At 42.0% G+C, this 5938-nt stretch overlaps 1 pseudogene; it reads right to left on the bottom strand.

Moving 5' to 3' along the window:
- Window positions 1-4291: 4291 nt before the first annotated feature.
- LOC127929998 (olfactory receptor 4S1-like) lies at window positions 4292-4902 on the bottom strand (annotated as a pseudogene).
- Window positions 4903-5938: the final 1036 nt, after the last annotated feature.

The raw sequence follows: 5938 nt of genomic DNA, 5'->3' as shown, positions 1-5938 counted from the left end.
GGGTTGATGATAAAAATAAAACAAATGTAGAAACATAGGCTCCCTGTGTGCAGCTACAGCAATAAGCTTTTTTGTGTGATAACTTAGCAGTTGTTAAACTCTCCTGTGTTGAAAGTGCACTGAGTAACCTGCATGGTATATGTATCATAGCAAGGCTAGTGGTTTTACCTTTTGTGTTAAATGTGCTCTCATACATCAACATATTACTTGTTTTCTTGAAAGCTTCAAAGGAGTCACGAAAGAAGCCTTTTAATTTGTATGCTCCCCACTTGATCACTTTCATCAACTTCTCTACAGCCATCCTTTTTTCTGTTATTTACAACAGGCACAGCAAAGTATCCAGAGAGGTTAATGTATTACAGTTTACTGTGTTCCATAGCCACGGAGGAAAACACTATGCCCGGGATATAGAAGGCTATAACAGTGCCCTACTTTTGTGAGAGAAAAGCATTTCTCACAAAAATATGATTCTTTATATGAATTCAGATTTTTTTACAGGGTGCTGCAGCACCATCAGCACACCTACTTCCTACTTGTATGGAATTATGTGATCCTTCCTTAACATAGGAAGTCACACACAGTTACTACTTAAAAATGGTGAAAGTCATCAATGGCGCAGCCCATGCTAAAATTGGCTTTTGGGCACGAGAGTCCTCTATCTACCTCTATGGTTACAAACTTCTTAGACCGGTAACTGAGCTAAGGAAGGACCAGCCAGTCTGGAATTTGCCCTAACTACCTGGTCCACCTGTTTCTGCTTTATTCTTAAATATCTCCCCAGATATTAGCAGAATGGCGCTGGAGAGGATGGTTGACGTTTTACGTGCTCCTAACCAACTGGGTTATTTGATTAATTCTTTTGCGTTGTTTGTAACTTATTTTGTACATAATGTTGCTGCTACCGTCTCTTATGAACAAAAATAACTTCTGGACCTCAGAACAGCGATTACTACTGGAAGAGGCTTTTTCCTTTAACGAGTCCAACAAAAACTGTAATATCATATGTTTTACCAAGTCGTGGCTGAACGACGACATGAAGAACATAGAGCTGGCAGGTTTTACACTATATCGGCAGGATAGAACAGCAACCTATGGTAAGACAAGGGGTGGCGGTCTATGTATATTTGTAAACAACAGCTGGTGCACGATAAGGAAGTCTCAAGGTTTTGCTCGCCTGAGGTAAAGTATGTCATAAGCTGTAGACCACACTATCTACCTAGAGAGTTTTCATCTGTATTTTCGTATCTGTCCACATACCACCACAGACAGATGCTGGCACTAAGACCGCAGTCAATGAGCTGTATACCGCCATAAGGAAACAGGAAAACACTCATCCACAGGCGGCGCCCCTACTGTCCGGGGACTTTAATGCAGGGAAACTTAAATCCTTTTTACCAAATTTCTACTAGCATGTGAAATGTGCAACCAGAGGGAAAAAACTCTAGACCACCTTTACTCCAAACAAAGAGACACGTACAAAGCTCTCCCTCGCCCTCCATTTGGCAAATCTGACCATAATTATATCCTCCTAATTCCTGTTTACATGCAAAAATTTAAATAAGGAAGTACCAGTGACCCGGTCAATAAAAAAGTGGTCAGATGAAGCATATGCTAAGCTAAAGGACAGTTTTGCTAGAATGGTGTATTCATCAATGCATCAAGATTCTTCCGATGGAATTGAGGTGTACACCACATCAGTCACTGGCTTCATCAATAAGTGCATCGATGACGTCGTCCCCACAGTGACTGTACGTACATACCCCAACCATAAGCCATGTATTGGCAACAGGCAACATTTGCATAGAGCTGCACCTTTCAAGGAGCAGGACTCTAATCTGGAAACTTATAAGAAATTCCAATATGCCCTCCGACGAACCATCAAACAGGCAAAGCATCAATACAGGACCAAGAACGAATCATACTACACCGGCTCCGATGCTCATCGGATGTGGTAGGGCTTGCAAACAATTACAGGCTACAAAGGGAAGCACAGCTGAGAGCGGCCCAGTGACACGAGCCTGCCAAGTTAAGAGCCTGCTAAGTTACTTCTATGCTCGCTTCGAGGAAAGTAACACTGAAACATGCATGAGAGCATCAGCTGTTCCAGATGAATGGGTGATCACGCTCTCCACAGCCGATGTGAGTAAGATCTTTAAACAGGTCAACATTCACAAGACAAACTACCAGGACGTGTACTCTGAGCATGCGCTGACCAACTGGCAAGTGTCTTCACTGACATTTTCAACCTGCTGGAAGACCCAGCCACGACCCATCTTCAATGCTCTTACTGAGGGAAGGAGATTGTTGGCCAAGATCTCACGATACATGGCCCCATCCATCCTCCCCTCAATACGGTCCAGTCGTCTTGTCCCCTTTGCAGAAAAGCTTCCCCAAAGAATGATGTTTCCACCTCCATGCTTCACGTTTGGGATGGGGTTCTTGGGGTTGTATTCATCCTTCTTCTTCCTCCAAACACGGCGAGTGGAGTTTAGACCAAAAAAAACAAAACAAAAATGTTGTCTCATCAGACCACATGACCTTCTTCCATTCCTCCTCTGGATCATCCAGATGGTCATTGGCAAACTTCAGACGGGCCTGGACATGTGCTGGCTTGAGCAGGGGGACCTTGCGTGCGCTGCAGGACTTTAATCCATGACGGCGTAGTGTGTTACTAATGGTTTTCTTTGAGACTGTGGTCCCAGCTCTCTTCAGGTCATTGACCAGGTCCTGCCATGTAGTTCTGGGCTGATCCCTCACCTTCCTCATGATCATTGATGCCCCACGAGGTGAGATGTTGCATGGAGCCCCAGACTGAGGGTGATTGTCCGTCATATTGAACTTCTTCCATTTTCTAATAATTGCGCCAACAGTTGTTGCCAACAGTTGTTGCGCCAACAGTTGTTCTCACCAAGCTGCTTGCCTATTGTCCTGTAGCCCATCCCAGCCTTGTGCAGGTCTACAATTTTATCCCTGATGTCCTTACACAGCTCTCTGGTCTTGGCCATTGTGGAGAGGTTGGAGTCTGTTTGATTGAGTGTGTGGAGAGGTGTCTTTCAAACAGGTGTAGTTAATACAGGTAATGAGTGGAGAACAGGAGGGCTTCTTAAAGAAAAACTAAAAGGTCTGTAAGAGCCGGAATTCTTACTGGTTGGTAGGTGATCAAATACTTATGTCATGCAATAAATGCTAATTAATTAGTTAAAAATCATACAATTGATTTTCTAGATTTTTGTTTTAGATTCCGTCTCTCACAGTTGAAGTGTACCTATGATAGAAATTACAGACCTCTACATGCTTTGTAAGTAGAAAAACCTGCAAAATCGGCAGTGTATCAAATACCTGTTCTCCCGACTGTATAAGAGCAGTATACAGTATACAGTAGGCCTATGAACAGCTATTTTCACTTAAAGGTCAAATGCAGCCATTTTTATCTCAATATCGTATGATTTTTGGATAATAATTTAAGTACGTTACTGTGATTATGTTTGACCACCTAATTTGAAAACAAACACAAATTGCTTCTTAGCAAGTGGGCAATTTCTCCATAAAGAATTTTACTTGGACTGTCTGGGTGTGGTCTGAATGGGGAGAGGAAAACTGAAAACTAGCTGTTACTGGCAGAGAGATTTGGAACCCTTTTTAAAATGATTAGTCTATTTTCTAATTTACTGCCTGGTGTTGTCAGCAGATGGAATAAAACTCCATCCCACCAAAATAGCCTGTAGGCCAAAACTCCATCCAACCAAAACTGGCTGAAATTTTAGGCAGTCTTTAAAAAATTGCTTTGACACTAAAAGGGCATATTCATCATTTTTACAATTTCACAGCATTATTCCAACCTCATAGTGTGGGAATAAACACTGAATGTACTAAACATTAGTAACACTTGCTCTTTCTATGACATACACTGAGTTTACAAAGCATGACAGAATGACCAGGTGAATCCAGGTGAAAGATCCCTTATTGATGTCACTTGTTAAATTCACTTCAAGCAGTTTAGATGAAGGGGAGGAGACAGGTTAAAGGATTTTTAAGCCTCGAGACAATTGAGACATGGATTATATATGTGTGCCATTCAGAGGGTGAATGGGCAAGACAACATATTGAATTGCCTTTGAACAGTGTATGGTACTACCAGCTCTCATAGTCTCACGTCAGAACAAGACATTCATCCATGTTTCTCAAATTTCAAAGTTGTTCCAAATGTTAAATTCCAAAGTGTTTAAGGTCAAGTTAAGGCATTAACTCCGGTTTCCACGTCATTTAACACAAGTGCATCACTCCAATGCATTTAACTTAGGGCAGCAAGTTTCATCACATACATTATAGGGTTCACCAAATGAGGCACAACTAAGAACTCCACCGCCATGATATTCCTCAGGGCCAGCAGGCTGGTGTTGCTGCCATAGCGAGCAAACATCACATCGAAGGTGACGGATATGATGAAGTTAGTCAGGGTGATCAGATGAGGCAGACAGGTCTGTATTAAATTCTTCCTCTTCTCCCTGAAACGCAAAGACGCTTTGATGATGTCCACATAGGAAATCAGGATTATTGTTTGAGAGGCGTGAGAAAAGGTGAGAATGAAGCAATAGAGGTTGTTCAGAGTGGCGTCAACACATGACAGTTTCAAGAACTCCTAGTTTAAGCAGTAGAGTTTATCGATGTAGAAGCCACAGGGGGCAACCTAGCTGTTAGTCCCATCTCAATGCTACTTTCTGGCAATGAGAAAAGCCACGTCCGATAAAGCAGTGTCCACACTTTGAGTTGTCATGATATAGTGGTATTGTAATGGCTTACAGATGGCCACCACCTGTCATATGCCATCACTGTCAAGCTGTTGAATTCACAGAAAGCATAGGAGTAGATGACAAATATTTGGGTCATGCACTCAATGTACATTATCACATGATGGTCAAATAAGGTTATAAAGTATTTTTGTAGATCTGTTTGTTTTTCTGTGTCTCGTTCAGTCCGTGCTGCACAAACACTATATTCTAGGAGTAGTTGAACTCCATTGTCATTGACACCAGGCACACATGGCTAATTCACACAGGACTTGAGAACATTCAGTTTATCCAAGTTTTGTTGGTTGGTCTATTTATAAATTGTTTGATGACAATCTGACTGTAACTGTACAGTAGCACTTTGTAGCACTCATTCAAACAGTGTTATTATATTCAAATGTCGGTTGAACATTATTTTGATTGCAGGACAACCCAAAACCACCAGCAACAGCACCCACCTACAGTAGAGTACAGTACTCAACATGAATCACATTCTGCATCAAACATTACATTTCACAAATCATTAAACTCAAAGTTAGGGAGGAACCTTAAAAATATTCAACTGAATGCGTTATTAATCAAAACAAAGTAACTAATTTCCAAGTATTCAAAGTAAGTTCCCCTTGAAAATAATCAATGATCATTCATATGGTTGATAAATGGTCAACACAGAGTACGGAAGCGGACAATGGGGCGGACTAAGACTATGGTGAAGTGGGGGCCACGTCCAGCACCAGAGCCGCCACCGCGGACAGATGCCCACCCAGACCCTCCCCAATAGGTTCAGGTTTTGCGGCCGGAGTCCGCACCTTGGGGAGGGGGTACTGTCACACCCTGACCATAGTTTGCTTTGTATGTTTCTATGTTTTGTTTGGTCAGGGTGTGATCTGAGTGGGCATTCTATGTTACATGTCTAGTTTGTCTATTTCTATGTTTGGCCTGATATTGTTCTCAATCATTGTCTCTGATTGGGAACCATATTTAGGTAGCCTGTTTGGTGTTGGGTTTTGTGGGTGACTGTTCCTGTCTCTGTGTTTGCACCAGATAGGGCTGTTTTGGTTTTTCACGTTTGTTGTTTTGTATTATGTTCATGTTTAGTTGTCTTATTAAAAAACATGAATAGAAACCACGCTGCATTTTGGTCCGCCTCT

This window comes from Oncorhynchus keta, chromosome 1 (genome assembly GCF_023373465.1).
Source record: "Oncorhynchus keta strain PuntledgeMale-10-30-2019 chromosome 1, Oket_V2, whole genome shotgun sequence".
NCBI lineage: Eukaryota > Metazoa > Chordata > Actinopteri > Salmoniformes > Salmonidae > Oncorhynchus > Oncorhynchus keta.
The sequence above is the reverse complement of the archived record's forward strand: the minus strand, read 5'-3'. Positions and strand labels throughout refer to the sequence as shown.